At 41.8% G+C, this 17,439-nt stretch overlaps 1 pseudogene; it reads right to left on the bottom strand.

Annotated features, from left to right (window-relative positions):
• Nucleotides 1–4,931: 4,931 nt before the first annotated feature.
• On the bottom strand, nucleotides 4,932–5,236 carry LOC106735413 (40S ribosomal protein S27-like; annotated as a pseudogene).
• Between the last annotated feature and the right edge of the window lie 12,203 nt (nucleotides 5,237–17,439).

Raw genomic sequence — 17,439 nt, 5'->3', positions numbered from 1 at the left:
GGTGTTGGACTCACATACAACTGACTGCGGTTTAGGTCCTGGACCTGGCAACTTGAAAAATCACACTGGGTATGTGCACATGCATGTCCAAAATCCCAGGAGGAGACAGGATTGTGATGTGGCCATCCTCCTAGGGGATGATTTCTCATTTTCCCTCTCATTATTTCTCTCTCTCTTTCAGGCAAGTGCATGTGCCCTATGGCAAAAACCTTTAAAAAAAATAGCTAAAATGAAAAATGTAATACCAGATGTGAGCAAGGTTGCAGAATAACTGGAATTCACTATATTGCTGGTGGAAGTGCAAAGTGGTATAGCTACTATAGAAAATCACTTTTAAGTTTTTTGCAAACTTAGATGTGTCCCAACAACCCCATTCCTAAGTACGTACTTACCTGAGAGGATGAAGACTTACATTCATACAAAAACTGGCACGTGATTGTTTAGAGCAACTCTATACATAATTGCCAAAAAGTGAAATCAACCAAATGTCCTTAAACTGGTGAACAGATAAACAGACTATGATACATCCATGCCATGGAATACTACTCAGCAATAAAAAGGAATGAACTATTTATACACACAACTTAATTGAATCACAAAGGTACGATACTAAGTGAAAGAAGCTGGTTTCAAAAGGTTAATTACTGTAATACAGTAAGAAATATATATAGATTTTGTCCCTGGTTCCTGACAGTGTTCCTAAAACTCTTGTAATTTGGAACCAGCTGATGACGTAGTGGTTACATCACTGGACTTCCATGTAGCTGACCATGGTTCAAGTCCCAGACCTGGTGGCTTAAAACTCTCACTGGGCACGTGTGCATGCGTGCCCAAGATCCTGGGAGAATGGAGGAGAAGGGATTACAGTGTGGCCATCCCCTGGGGGATGATTTCTCAATTTCCCTCTCACTGCGTTTGTCTCTCTGTCTCCAGTAAGAACACATGTACCCTAGTCAAAAATCTCTACTCCCCCAGAAAGAAAAGAAAGCTCTTATACTTTATTCAGTCATAGATGTGATAGGAACATCTTTTGTTACTCATAACAAGTCCCTTTCAGCCATACCTGAGTTTATGCTAATAAGATGATTCTTAGTGGGCCCCAGATGAAGGCTGGTTGGCAGGGGAACCAACAATGGTATTAGAGGGTTGAAACTTCCAGGCCTGTCCCCAGACCCTTGGGGAGCAAAGAGGGCTGAAGATGCAGTTAATCACCAATAGCCAAAGACCTAATCATTCACACTTATGTTACAAAACCTCCATAAAAACCTGAAAAGGTGGGTTTCAGAAAACTTCTGGGCTGGTGGACACATAGAGGTGCTAGGAGGAGCAGCAGTATACCCAAGAGGGAATGGGATGTCTGTGCCCTTCTCTCACCTTGCCCTGTATATCTTTTCCATTTGGCTATTCCTGAGTCATGTCATTTACCATAAACAGCTGGTATAAGTGAGCCACAGTGGTGAGGGGGTAGGACACTGCTGCACAATACTGGAGCCACACGGGAGGCTCTGGTTAGGATCCTGGTCAACCTGAACATGCCAGGCGCACTCACACACCCAGGGTCTTGACCAGCTGGGAGGCTAAGGGAAGGATCGCTGCATGGAAAGACCCTATTGAGGGTCTTCTTTTCTCTCTCTCTCTCTCTCAAAAAAAAAAAAAAAAAAAAGAAGAAATAAAAAGAAAGAGAAGGAGTGGGAGGGTGGAAAGAAAGAGAAAGAGAGAGGGAAGGAGGGAGGGAAGAAGAGAGCAAGGGTGATGTTTTCAAACATATAAAAATAAATATAAACTGTCAATGGTTAGCTAGAGCATTTTCCTGAGTTCTGTGAGCCATTGTAGCAAATTATGGTACTGAGGAGGGAGTCGTGGGGATTCATCAACTGTATACCCCATCATTCTGAAGTATAGGTGACTCGGATTTGGGACAGTATCCGAAACGAGAGTAGTCATGCAGAACTGAGTCTGTGGTGTCTCCCCAACTCCAAGTTGATGGTGCCGGAATTGAATCTAACTGATTTGTAGGACACTCAGTGTCCAGAGAGTTAGACAATAGATCAGTGTGAAGAAAAAAATCCTCATGTTTGGTGTCAGAAGTTTGTGAGTAAGAACAACTGGTAGTTACATATTAAATTATTCCATCAACCAGACATTCTTGAAAAGACAAAACTAAGGTAATGAAAAACACATTAGACTTCAGAAGCTGGTTTCATAGGAGGGTATGACTACAAAGCAGGAGAGAGATTTGGGGTGATGGAACTGTTTCATATCCTGAGTGTGCTGGTGGTCACACAAACCTCTGTGTGTGTGGATACTCATAGACTTATACACTAAAGTTGTCAGTTTTACTATATGTTAATTTTTTCAAATTTGCTATGGGATGTGGGTGTGTATATGTGTGTGTGTGTGTGTGTGTGTGTGTGTGTGTGTGTGTGTGCTTGCTGGAGTGAGACAGAGAGAGAAAGTGAGAAAGTACTCTTAGAGGATACTTTCAGTCTCTTCTCCACTCTTCTCTCTGGATTTTGAGCATACACATTGTGCTTAGAATATTTTTCAAATCTCTGGGTCCAGGACTTGAACTGCACAGTTGGCATCGTGGGATCAACCTCCATGACCACTATGCCACTGGCTGGCCCAATTTTTTTTAAGTATGTGAATTTTTACAAAGAATATAGTATGTAAATTTTTATCAACCACCAAAACCAAAAGCTTGAGCTGTGTTAATAGGATTATTAAATCCAGATCAAAAGAAGTTATATTCCCAGTGGACTCTAAACTGACCAGACCACATCATAGTATTCTGTCCTATTTGGTTTATTGCTAGAACCAACACTACCTAGAGGAAAATGACCAGATTAAGTGATCGTAGAAAGGATTGGAAATATTTAGCCTGGAGAAGAAAAAGAATGGCATGGGAGCCAAGCAGGTGGTGTGGAAGTTAAGGCAGCTGGATCCCACATAACTAACTCCACAGTTCAAGTCCCAGACCTGATGCCTGATGATTCCTCTCTCTCTCTCTCAAGCACATGTGCCCTATAGGAAAAACTTAAAAAAAAAAAAAAAAAGAAAGAAAGAAAAGAAAAGAAAAGAAATGGCATGATAACTTTCCTATGTTAGAAAAATTCCCCCAGTAGGGACCAGCAGTTAGCATAATGGCTATGTCGCTGGACTCCCACGTAGTCAACCACGGTTCATGTCCCGGACCTGGTGGCTTAAAACTTACGCCAGGTGCATGTGCGTGCGTGCCCAAGATCCCGAGAGGAGAATGGAGAAGGGATTGCAGCGTGGCCATCCTCCCTGGGGGGTGATTTCTTGCTTTCTGTCTCTCTGTCTCTCTCTGTCTCTCTCTGTCTGTCTGGCGAGCACACATGTCCTATAGTAAAAACCTCTAAAAAAAAAAAAAAGGAAAAGAAAAATTCCCCCAGTAATTTGCTGAGCCTTATTTTGTATTACTCCTGAGAAAACAACTGGGTTAGTCCCTAGGGAAGAGTTACAGGAAGTCAGATCTTAAGTAACTAATTTTTTAAAACTTTCTAATAATTCAAATTAGAAATAACTAAAATGACCTGCCTAAATAAGCAGTGAGTTTCTCACCCTTGGAAATCAATGAAAATGTTCAAACAGATGTTAAATAACCATCTGTCAAAGTTATTGTCAAAGGGATTACTTCAGTGAGTAGGAGACTGATCTATTTAACCTCTAAGGTCTCTTCCAATTCCATCTCCTGTATTCTGAATTATAAATGAGGCTGTAAATCACCTTCACCCTGTGTGTATCTGCTACTCCCTACAACTCATTATATTGTACATCACGTGCAGAGTACTCCCTAAAGTCCCATAGACTTCCTCACACAACTGTCCCAACACAGCCTTTAGACTAATGGTTCTCAACCAATAACATGGGAGAAAATATGCAGAACACATGAAAAAACTGAAATTTGTGCAGAAAATGGATAGATAACCTCTAATAAGGATGTCCAACCCTGCTCTATCTTGATGTATTATTCTATCAACCCCCAAATGAATGAATACAAGGTTTAAGACCTATTTTAACTTCTCTGTTCTGGCCTTTACTTTAGTCTAGATAAGAAAACTGGGAAGCACCGTCTCTAATTACCAATATGCAAAAAGAAGTCTTTCTATTATTTCCTGCCATTATGAATGTCACTCTTAATAGTTTATACTTTAGCTTTCTCAGTACATTAACAAGACCTGGACCCTTGAAAAGTCTAGGTATAAGTTAGCAGCAGGAGTGAGTGCTTAAGGTCACAGAGGGCAGGCGCAGGGCCAGCAGCAAATAGCAGACATCAAGCCAGTAAGGATTAGGACAAGAGTCTGTCCATGAAGATGAGCTTCGTCTGGCAGGACATAAGTCAGGACAGCTTATCAGTACTAGGGTGACTAACATTGGAAGGGCAGCGCTGGCTCCATGGCTCGTTGGTTAAGGCACTTGCATCCCTCATGGCCAACCATGTGATTCAAGAACCATACCCAGCAGCTTGAGAAACACGTCCGGTATGTGTGTGTGTCCATGCCAAAAATCCTGAAAGGAGGGAGAGATGGGGGAGAAGGGATTGCTACATGATCATTCCCCATGGAGTTGAGGGTAGGGCTTTCTCACTTTCCTTCTCTCTGTCTCTCTCTTTGGCAAGCATATGCATACTCTAGCCAAAAAAAAATAAATTGGAAGGGCAATATTTACAGCAGTAGATCAGGTGCAGGTTAGACAGGATTTTGATCAGAGGTCAGTGGCACCCTGATTGATTTCAGAGAAATGAATTGCACTGCCCAAGTTCAAGACCACAAGAATGCCTTTTAGATTCCACAGACCTAGTCCTGTGTTTTCTTTTCCTTGGTGGAACTCTGGTTCCAAATTATTACATCAGATGCAACTTTACTCTTTTTTTTTTTTTTTGGACATATCCAAAATGTGTTTATTGGGATGGTTTCCCACTCATGTTGAGTCAGGATGCTTTTAGTGCTGCTTCCTCCTGAAGGAACATCCTTCTGTAAGCCTCGCTTTTCCTCCTGTAGGCTGGCAGAGGACAGAGGAGCAGCCAACACACAAAACTACCGTTTGTGCATGGCTAAAGACTGGTGATTTTATAGCATCCTGGGCACTTCACATTCATGAAGTAGGAATCTGGGCTCTGCACCAGGCACTTCTTCTTGTGTTTCCTCTTCTCCTCTTCCGGAGAGGGATGAAGGAGGTCCTTTGTGAGAGGCATGTTCTCGTGGGGAGGTTGTCACCACAGGAAAGGCTCTTTCTTGAGTGTTTGTGAGGATACTGTAGTTCTTCATGCAGTTCTTCTTTTTTTTTTTTTTAAAGATTTATTTATTTATTCATTCATTCATTCACATTCCTTCATTTTAATTTGACCAGAGAGAGAGAGAGAGAGAGAGAGAAGAAAGTGAGAAAGCAAGCCACCAGGTCCAGGACTTGAACCCTGGTTGGCCACGTGGGACTGTCCAGCACCTTAACCACCACACCACTTGCTGGTCCCCATGCAGTTCTTCTTAGAGTTTATCAAGTCCATTATTGAATTGTAAAGTCTTTTGGAAGACAAAAGTAGTTTCTGGGCCCAGCCTCTGTGGTGCAGTTGGTGACTTACTGAACTGCAGTGCTAGAAGCCACATGGCCAACCACAGGTTCAGATCCCCACGTGGTCAACCTGAAACAGGCAAGACACACACGCACAAGATCCTGGTGAGTGAGAGGGCTGGGTAAAGAGGATTACAGAGTGATGCAATGCTACCAAGGGTGCTTCTCTCTCTTTTTCTCACTTACATGTGCACATACCTGCTCTCAATCATGGATTTAAAAAAAAAGTAGTTTCTGTTATTAGAAGTAAGGCCACCTGCTGGATCAGGTAATCACTAGAGAGGGGACTAGGTGGTTTCTGGGATTCTGGCAATATTCTTGATCTGGATGAATTCAGTTTGAAAATTCTAGGCCAGTGGTCCCCAACCTTCACAGCACCACAGACTGGCCTTATAGAAGACAGTCCATGGACTGAGGATGGGAAGGTTGGTCCCAGGATAAGCTAAGTGCACCACATTCACTGTGCACCCCATTTCCACCACTGCTACATTGCAACATACAATGAAACAGTCACACAGTAGGGTTCACACTCCCATGAGAAACCAATACCATGCTATCCAGCAGGACACAGAGCCCAGGTGGCAATGGGAGTTACCCTATTTCTGGGGCCAGCAGGTGGCATGGTCTCCCACATAGGCACCTATGTGACTGACTATGGTTCGAGTCCTGGACCTGGTGGCTCGCTTTCTCATTTTCTCTCTCTGTCCCTGTCTCTCTGGCGAGTGCATGTGCCTGATAGCACGGGCTCTAGGGCATGTACACTCACTTGCCCACCACCCACCCTCCACTGAACAGCCCAGCAGATCAGCACAACATGTGGCTCAGCATCCCCCACCCCCATCCCGGGCCACTGTCCAGCAGCAGTCCACAGCCCAAAAGTTGGGATCCCTGTTCTAGAGCCAACCCTGTGACTTGGTGGTTAATGGAGCCAGATCTCACATAGCTGACCATGAGATTTGCATCCTGGCCCCAGCAGCTTAAAAAATATGCCAGATGTGTGTACATGCCCAAGATCTCAAAAGCATGAAGAGATTGAGGAGAAAGGATTGGAGAATGTTATCTAGAGAATGCTATCTCTCTCTGGTTCTCTGATAAGCACATGTGTCCTCTGGCAAAAGAAAATAAAGAAGAAAAAGAGAAGAGAGGAAAGAAAAGAAGGAAAAGAAAGGGAAAAGGAAAAAGAAAAGGAAAGGAAATTCTAGTTGTATACTTGTGATTATTAGACTTTTCTGTATTTATGATATATTTTAATTTTTAAAAAGTCCTGGGTATAGGCTTCCTGATACCATTTAGCTGATGGGCAGCCTGCAATGCAATCACTGAACCTCAGCCCTTGACTCTCAGCCCTCTTTCTTTCTTTCCGGGCGTGTGCGTGCACATGCTCACACACACTCACTCAGACATGTACACACAGCCAAATATAAACAAGCTGTTCTGAGGAAGGAGAGGCTGGCAAGCACACTCCAGAGATGTGCATCTTCTCTTCTCAATCCTGGCCCAGGTGCAGCTCCCAGGCCTGGCTAATGTCACTCTAGGAACAGGATTTAATGTTCTATTCCTCTACTCTAGAAAAGGGGTCCTCCTTCTCTCTATAGAAATACAGACCCCCTGAGGCAGAAGAAATAGGATAACTTTAAAGAATTACTTATTTACTTTTACTTTTATTATTATTTCATTTACTAAAGGACACGTGCACTCATCAGAGAGAGACAGAGGCAGAGAGAGAAAATGAGAAAGCAAGCCACTAGGTCCGGGAAAAAGAAAACCGTAGTCAGCCACATGGGCATCCACGCGGGAGACCACGCCAACTGCTGGCCCCAGAAATAGGATAACTTTAAGCACCAGTTAACTAATGATTTACAATGTGTATATTTATATATATTTAGCAAAAAAAGGGAAAGAAGTATATCAAAGTCCACAGTTACTTCTGCTGAGTGATGGGATGAATTATCTTTTTTCTTCAGATAGAATTTTCTCATTTTTCTTTCTATATTTTGTGTGTGATCGTCCATTATTTAAGTATATATGTGTGTGTGTGTGTGTGTGTGTGTATGGGCTATAAGTAAAACTCACATGTGTATGGTACATTATCATTTTCAAACTTACAAGTTTTCTCACTGGATTTTTTGTTTTGTTTTTGCTATAGGATGTGTGTGCTCACTGGAGAGAGACAGAAAGAGGCAGAGAGAGAAACTGGGAAATCATGGGCCAGTCAGTGACATGGTGGTTAAGATGGTTGGATCTCATATGGCCAATTGAGTGGTTTGAGTCCTAGACCCAACAGCTTAAAGAACATGCATGCCCAAAATCTCAAGAGGAGAATAATGAAGAAGGGATTTCAGCATGGCCATCCCACCTGGGGATGGAGGGGTGGTGATTACTCACTTTTCCTCTTTCTCTTTCTCTCTCTCTCTCTCTCTCTCTCTCTTTCTCCGTAGAGTGCACACACACTAAAGCAAATACTAAAACAAAATAAATTTTAAAATAAACATAAATAAAAAAAATTGAAAGTGAGAAATCGCTCCTCTCCCCATCCCCAAAGAGGATGACCACACCACAATTCCTTTTCCATTCTCCTCTTGGGACTTGGGGCATGCACGCACATGCACCCAGCATGTTCTCCAAGCTACACAGTCGGGGACTCCAACCATGCAATAGGCCATGGGAGGTCCAGCCTCCTTAACCTCTGGCGCCATCTGCTGGCCCTCATTGGGTTCTTTCTATGTTTTGAATACAAACCTTTTATCAGATGTGTTTTACAAACATCTTCTCTCAGTCTGTATTTTGGTTTTTGTCCTTTTAACAGTGTCTTTGGCAGAACAGAAGCTTTTTATTTATTTATTTATTTATGTTAGTTTTTTTTTTTTTTTTAACGTAGAGTGCATGCACTCACTGTAGAGAGAAAGAGACAGAGACAGGGAAAGTAAGAATTCACCCGAGGGGGGATGGCCACACCGCAATTATTCCCTCTCCATTGTCCTCTTGGGATCTCGGGCACGTGCACACACGTGCCTGGTATGATTTTTCAATCCACAGGATCTGAAATTCAAGCTGCGGTAGGCTATGTGGGGATTCAGTGCCTTAACCATCATGCTACCCCATGGCCCCAGATGTTTCTAATTTTAATGAAGTTCAGTTTTTTTTTTTCTTCTATGGACTGTAGTTTTGATCTAAAAACTTGTCATACATCAGCTGATTCTCTGATGTTATTCTTTGACAAAATTCTTTTTATATATGAATTTTTTGCTATGCTGTTATCAATATCCATTTTACAGATGAGGAAACTAAGAATCACAGATTAACTGACCTGAATGAGCTCAGACTGCCAGCAAGTAAGGGATCTGGGACTGATCTATACTCCAGTGCTCTTTCTAGATAATGTTACCATGCTATCTAGTTCCACATACCTGCTTTTGTTTTCTTTCCCTTTCTTTGTTTTTCTCTTCTGTCTTTTTAGATTTTTAACCTAAGATGAACGTGAATTGTTCAAATAAATGGCATCTCTGAGATAAAAAAATGATTAATGACACTAATCCAAAGTCTATCTTTGTGGTATGTTAGAAGCATGCTCTAAGGTAACCATGTCAAGAAATTCGGGGAGTCCTGGAGCCCATAAGAGTGTGTTATAGAAGCAGGGTCCATTCTCCTGGAGATGCACATACAATACTTTGCATAAAGCTTAGGGGTCCCAGATGCATGGCTGCTCTGTGATACAAATACATGTAGAATTAGTTTAGCCTCTGGTCATCTAGGGAAAATACAAAGCAATATAGAGAAACAATATCTGTGAAAGCACCTGCATAGTTCCTGTGCATAGTGGGCACTCAGTAAATGCTCTGAATTTAATCTGAAGTCTGATCAATTTAGTTAGTAATTTTTGCTTCAAGTAGGGAATCCACATCCACTTTACTGAATAGTCTCTATTCTAGGAACTGACCACAAGATGTCACTATTGTTCTAGAAAAAAACTTGAATGCGCGCCACCACCCACCTTCACCCTTTCTAGTTTAGGAGTAAGTAAAGCCCACATGGTGAAAAGGGGGGTGGGGGAAGACATTACTTTTGTACTGTAAGACTTTTGGTGCTGTTTTTAAATAAAAATAATATTAACATTTATTCATTATATTAGAATGTTCTACAAAAAAAAAAAGATTCGCATCGAAGTAATATTTAGACATTGTCCTTAGTACAAAATAACTAAAAGACATTCTCTGGTTTCAGAGATTTCATTCCAACCCAGAAGATCCTTGGAGGGGTCTCGATTATTTGTTTACTCGTTCATCAAAGATTTACTGAGGGCCAGCTCCGTGGTGTGTGGCAAGAAAAGCCAGATCCCACATAACAACCAGGGTTAGAATTTCAGGCCTACTCAGCCTGAAATGTGCATGGGTACCCAAGATCCAATGTGTTGGAGAACTGAAGTGGGGGATCTCAGAGTGACCCAGTGACACATGTGCATGTATAGTCAGGACCCCAGGGAGAGAATCAGGGAGAAGGACTGTGACATGCCATCCCCCTAGAGAGTGCTTTCTCACATTTCCTGCCTCTTTCTGGCACATGCGCCTGCCCGATCGCAACATTTTCTTAAGAAGGTGAAATAAATTATTTAAATATATATAATACATACAGTGGATACCCTCTATGTTGTAGGCCCTGTGCCAACCACAGTATACCAAGAGATGTCAGCATATCTGGTCACCCCTATGATAGCTGGGCAAGGGAGGCCCCAGTTTAGAGCAGCAATAGAATAGGGATTTGGTTTAGGATCCTTATTGAGAAGCTGGGCACTCAACCTGGAAAATGCAGTAATCCTACACCAGATGGTGCTGCCTGGAGTAATATCCATCAGTCACTGCTAAGGCGAGCAGCAATCACCTGTAAAACATCCACCTGGTTCACATCTTCCCCTTTCTGGGCACCACTGAACACATGAGAAAAGCCAACAGCATTTACATGAAGAGTTTTGTTTTATAACAGTGTTTTTGAGATATAATTCACAAACCATAAAATTCACCCATTTAAGGGACCAGCCAGTGGCATGATGGTTAATGGGACTGGATTCCCACATGGCTGACCACAGTTTGAGTCCTAGATCTGGCAACCTGCTTTCTCTCTCTCTCTCATAAAATTAAAAAATAATAGGGACCAGCAGTTAGCATAATGGCTATGTCGCTGGACTCTCACATAGTCAACCACAGTTCGCGTCCCGGACCTGGTGGCTAAAAATTCACGCCAGGTGCCTGTGTGTGTGTGCCCAAGATCCCGAGAGGAGAATGGAGGAGAAGGGATTGCAGTGTGGCCATACACCCTGGGGAGTGATTTCTTGCTTTCTGTCTCTCTGTCTCTGTCTGTCTGGCGAGTGCATGCGCCCTATAGCAAAAACCTCTAAAAAAATTTTTTTAATTAAAAAAAAATGATAGCAAATGGAATTACATAAAAAATAATAATTCTTTAAAAAATTCACCATTTAAAGTGTAGGTGGTTTTGAGCATATTCAGAGAGCTGTGCGATCATTACCACTATCTACTCCCAGACATTTGCCTGTTTTTGTTTTGTTTTGCCATAGGGAGCATGTTCTTGCCAGAGAGAGACAGAGAGGGAAAGTGAGAATTCACCCTCAGGGGTATGGCCACACTGCAATCCCTTCTCCATTTTCCTCTTGAGGTTTTGGGCATGCACAATCCCACACCCAGCATGTTTTCTAAGTCTCCAGATCTGGGACTCAAACCACACAATCAGCCATGTGGGATCCCGCTGCCCCAACTACAAAGCCACCTCTGGCCTCAGAACATTTTCATCATCTCAAAATTAAAACTCTACACCTGCTAGTAGTCACACCTTATGCACACTCTTCCCCCAGGCCCTGGCAACCACCCCTACTCTAAGTCTTTGTCGATTTGCTTTTTCTGGGCTCGTGTAAATGGAACGATACCACACAAACTGTCTGAAATCTTAAACAAAAGCAATTCTGTAGTCTCCACTCCAACAACCTTGACTTACTGGGCTGTGGGGGCAGAGCTCTGTTTCTAGAAAAGAGCTTCCAGAGTAGTGCCTGATACATAAATCTAGAAATCCATATAATATAGATCATTAACTCCCCTGGGGGACTTTTTTTAAAAAAAAAACTTGGCTAAATAATACAGCCTAATTGAAATGAAGCTGATTTTACTCAGGACAGAAGTGGCTGAAATGAGTCATCTTCTCAAATCATTGCTTTTTAAGTATGTTCTGCAAGACTGTGGCGTCTGAGTCCAGTATTTGTATTTACTATCTTAAAGTGTGAAGTACGAGGTAAGAAAATGAACTACAAACCTATGCTAGTCTATCTTAATTAATCATTAAGGGAACATCAGCCCTCCACCCAGAACACAGGATAGAGTATGCTGACAATAACCAGCCTGGCAGTGCAGAGTAACATCTACAGACAGAAGCCATTCTGGCCCTTGGACTAGCAATCTTCCTTCCATTAATCCTGCAAGGTAAATGCTATGAAGTGAGAGTCAGTGGAATTCAATCATGTAGCCAAGAGAGGTTGCACCCTGATACATGGAAATGCTAAGTAATGCTTAAAAGCACAGATTCAAGAAGTCAGAATTTCTGGGTTCAACTCTGAATTCTATAGCACACTACCTGTGTAGACTTGGACACGTTTCTTATATACTCTGTGCTTCAGACCAACTCTGGAAGGAAAGAATGCTAATATAGTTGATCATTACATACTGACATCACGGGCAATGACTTACCTCATGTACAACAGTGGTCCCCTAAGATTATAACAAGCTATGCCGAACAGTACAAGTATGTAGTACGCTATACCGTCTACGTTTGTGTAAGTACACTATGGTGTTCACACACAACAAAGCCACCTAACAGCATGTGTCAGAATGCGTTGCTGTAGTTAAGCAACATGTAACTAAACACCTCCCTTGTATGTTGGTTGTAAGGGTCAAATAAGTTAGCATATAAAGTGTTTAGGGCAGTGCCTGGCATATGGAAAACCCTATATGAATATTATTTATTACAATGATTAGAATCCTGATTTGCCTGAATTCAAAGTCCTTGACCTTAGTGAAAAAAAATGCCTCTCCACCCTTACCCTATCTTATTGCAGGTTAAAAATGGTGTTTGGGGGCCAGCAGGTGGTGTGGAGGTTATGGTGCTAGATCCTACATGGCTAACTTCACAGTTTGAGTCCTGGACCCGGTGGCTTGAAAATCACACTAGGTACATGTGCATTCATGCCCAAACTCCTGGGTGGAAAGTGGAAGAAAAGGGATTGCAATGTGGCTATCCCCCTGGAGGATAATTTCTTACTTTCCCTCTCTCTCTCTGTTCTCTGTCTCTCTGGGGAGAGCATATGCCTTATAGCAAAAACTAAAAAAAATCAAACAAACAAAATGGTGATTAGAAGGGCTATGACCTGAGCTGAACTGGCAATGCTGAGAAATATGGTCTCAGTCTGGGTGCAGGCCTGGCACAGTGAGGACACTGGTGGTGCCACCCTCTTCATGCTCCAACACCTGCTACATCTTACTTCCTCCATCCACTCAGCCCAAATAGCGCAGCATGACCATGCATTGCAATGCTCTGCATTATATAGATGTAGGAGAAGAGTGTGAAACGCAATTGCCTCCTGAAACAGCGGTATTACAACACTGCAGAAAGAGACTGGAGAAGCTTCTTGGCCATTTCCCTAAAAGGAAAGCAAACCAGGCCAATAAAGTGATAATAAGAACTTAAGGCCAGGGAGCTACTTTCTTGCTCACATCTCAAAGCATTAGCGGCAATCAAGCTGATAAATAGCAAAAACAATAATGTCATTACTGGCTTTGTCAGCAGTGTCAATTTCTTTTTCTTTTTTTCTCTCTTTCTTTCTTTCTTCCTTTTCTTTCTTTCTTTCTTTCTTTCTTTGTCTTTCTTTCTTTCACAGATTTTTACTATAGGGCATGTGTGTTCATCAGTCATAGAGAGATGGTGAGAAGGAAAGTAAGAAATCACCCTCCAGAGAGGATGGCCACACTGCAATTCCTTCTCCTCCACTCTCCTCCTGGGATTTTGGGCATGTGCACACATGTGCCTGGCGTGTATCTGAATTGGCCAGGTCTGGGATGCAAACTGCATTCAGCCATGTGAGAGTCCAATACCTCAACCTCCATACCACCTGCTGGCCCCAGCAGTGTCATTATTTTCAAAGGACTAGATTTCCAGGAGAAGCAACTCGGGAGAAGAAAAAAATTAGCTTCTAAAACATAAGTAAAGAGGGAAAACTTAACTGATGTAAGTATGTAGTTTGTAATTTGGCTGTGTAGCAGTGTCTTTTTTTTTGGGGGGGGGGGAATTGAACACTAGATTATTTCCTCCCACTCGCCAGAAAGACAGAGAGACAGAGGACAGAAAGCAAGAAATCACCCCCCAAAGGGCATGGCCATGCCACAATCCCTTCTTCATTCTCCTCATGGGATCTTGGGCATGCACATACACAGGCCTAGCGTGAATTTAAGCCACCAGGTCTGGGACTCGAATCACGGTTGACTACGTGGGAGTCCAGCAACATAGCAATTATGCCAACTGCTGGTTCCTTAAGTAAATAATTCTTAAAAAATTAAACTTAATCCTAAAAGTCGAATGAAAGATGTTAAGGCCAGCTTCTTATGAAGCCTAGAAGCCACACAATCATGCAATAAAAAAATCTAAAACTATTGCTTCAAAGTTTATTTAAAATATATGTACAGTTATGTGTTTATACATATACATGTATATAAAATATTGATCTAGAGATCAATAATTTTTCTAAAGACCAAAATTAGACCCAAAGATAATCAAAGTCACAGAAAAACCACATTTATTGGGAACCAGCAGTTAGAATAGCTATGTCGCTGGGCTCCCACGTAGTTGACCGCGGTTCGTGTCCCGGACCCGGTGGCTTAAAACACACCGGGCACATGTGCGTGCGTGCCCAAGATCCCGAGAGGAGAATGGAGGAGAAGAGATTGCGGCGTGACCATCCCCCCTGGGGGGTGATTTCTCGCTTTCTGTCTCTCTGTCTCTCTCTGTCTGGCGAGCGCACACTCCCTATAGCAAAAAACCTCTCCAAAAAAAAGTCACATTTATTGTAGTATGTGAAATTAGCTGATGTTCATGAATTCTAATTTTTTTGCCTTTTTCTTTCATCCTTTCTGTCCCTTTTCTCCCTCAGCATATTTCTATCTTCCAAGGTTACATTTTATGATTTTAATTTTATCTTACAATACAAAATAGAGCCTACCCTATAGCCTACTGGTTAAGGGAACCAATTCCACATGGCAAACTGTGGTTTGAATACCAGCTCTAGTGGATAAAAAATGTACTGGGCATGGGTGTGTGCTTGCCCAAAATCCCAACAGGATGATGAAATGGAGAAGGGATTGCAGCATGACCATGCTCACCTGGGGGATGTTTTCTTCCTCTGCCTCTGTCTGTCTGTCTGTCTGTCTCACTTTGGTGAGCATCTAGCAATTTAAAAAATAAACCAATAAATTAAGTTCCCTACTGCAAATTCAAATATTTTGAAATGCTTCCATACATATGAATTCAATTACCAATATAGTTTTTAAATTCAATTTTAAAATTTCACTTGAAAAAAGGAGATACCAAACAAGATTTTGATAAACTTATACACTGTAGCTCAAAAATAAGCCATTATCACCATTTGGTTATCTAAACTTTAAATGCAGCCTGAGGTGATTGATTTGTTTTTGGTTTTGTTTTTCTTTTTATTAAAAAAAAACATGCTTTTAAAATGGAAGTTATGGGACAGGCAGATGATGTAATGGTTACACCACTGGACTCCCATGTAGTCAACTGAAGTTCAAGTCCTAGACCCAGGAGCTCAAAATTCACAACAGGTTGTGGGCATACACGCCCAAAATCTTGAAAGGAGAATGTAGGAGAAAGAATTGTGAAGTGGCCATCCCCCTAGGGATGATTTCTTGCTTTCCATCTCTCTGTCACTTTCTGTTCCCTGGTGAGTACATGCACCCTATAACAAAAATCTCTCTTAAAAAAAAAAAAAAAGTAATTAAAATGAACCTAAATAAAGGAAATTACTTTTTAAACAAAACTCATAGATACTTATTTTTTAAATTTGCCAGAGAATGCATGCATTCATGTTGTAGAGAGAGAGACAGAGAGAAAGAGAAGAAAAGTGAGAACCCCCCGCCCCCCATAGGGGATGGTAACACTGCAATCCCGTCTTCTCCAGTTCTCCCTCCTTTGTGAATTTTGGCCAGTCATGCACATGTACCAAGTGTGTTTTTCAAGCTGCCATGTCTGGGACTTGAACCATGTAGCTCCAGTGGGATCTAGTACCTTAACCACCACACCACTGACTAGCCTGTGTATTCATTTTAACCAACGTTTTTTAATTTCTTCCAAATATAGTTCATTGCTTATTGGACTCCAGTTTTTTGTGTTTTGGTTTTTGGGTGGTTTTTTTGTTTGTTTTTTTTGGTTTTGGTTTTTTTTTTTTTTTTTTTTTTTTAGAAAAATAAGGGGTTTTGGTTTTGGGGGATTTTTTTTTTTTCAGGAGCCAATTTTTATTATTTTTCATTTCTTGTATTTGAAATACTCTTTGATGACATCCTTGGCCTGAGATTCCTTGTCATAGGCCTTGACTACTGCACAGCTGCAGCCAATCACTTCAGTGGGTTTTCCCTCCATTTTACAGAGGTCTACCCATTTCCTGCTGTCATCAACCTTAATCATGTGATTTGGCATTTGGCACAAAGGACCTCCACCAACCTGACACAGATAGGTTCATCATAGTTGGATGCAAGCACAGACAGGTGAGCTTGGCACTTGTCTAAAGTTTTGGCAGCTTCGTGAATTTCACATGCTAGGCCATCATAGATGCAGGCGGTCTTCAGCACCTTTTATAAAGAGGTATTAACATCCGTTACACCTCCAGCAGCAATGTCTTCCTTGGCCCCAGTCTCTGACTCCATGTGACTTGCTGGCAGTAGGGTTAAGAGTGAAAAAATAAGGGTTTTATTTTGTTGTGTTTTGTTGTTGTTGTTTTTTATGTTTGTTTGTTTGTTTTTTGATATTTTTGCTGTAGGGTACATTGCAGTCCCTCAGGATTTGGGGCAAACACACACATGCACTCAGCAATTTCAAGCCACTGGGTCCAGTACTCAAACAATGTTTGGCCACGTAAGAGCTTTAACCACTATGGTAACTGCTGGTCCCAGAAAAAATAAGCTGGTTTGTTTGTTTGTTTGTTTGTTTGTTTGTTTGTTTTTGAGAGGTTTTTGCCTTAGGGTGCGTGTGCTTGCCAGAGAAAGAGAGAAAGGAGAGAAAGAGACACAGCAACAGACAGAAGGGGAGTGGCGGGGGGATGGCCACACCACAATCTCTTTCCTCCATTCTCCTCTTGGGATCTTGGGCACATGCTCCCAGCATAAATTTTATGCCACCAGTCCAAGACTTGAACCACAGTAGACTATGTGGGAATCCACTGATATAACCATTACACAATTTGCTGGGCCCCAGAAAAAAAAAATTTTTATAACAAACACTACTTTCCCCAATAACAACTTCTTTGAGCTTAGATTTGCACTCTCAGATACAAAGTTTAGATTTGTGCTCTCAAATACAACTTATCATCTACCTGACTCATTTCTTTTTTAAATAAAAGATTATATTTATTTTCATTATTTTTCAATTTTGACCAGAGAGAGACAGAAAGAGAGAGAGCAAGCTGCCAGTTCTGGGACTCGAACCACAGTCAGCTATTTGGGAGTCCAGCACCTCTATACACCATGCCTCCTGCTGCCTCCTACCTGACTCATTTCATCAGAATGCAGAAGT

Source organism: Tupaia chinensis, unplaced genomic scaffold, assembly GCF_000334495.1.
Source record: "Tupaia chinensis unplaced genomic scaffold, TupChi_1.0 Scaffold000381_1, whole genome shotgun sequence".
Lineage (NCBI taxonomy): Eukaryota > Metazoa > Chordata > Mammalia > Scandentia > Tupaiidae > Tupaia > Tupaia belangeri.
This window is presented reverse-complemented; position numbering and strand designations above follow the sequence as displayed.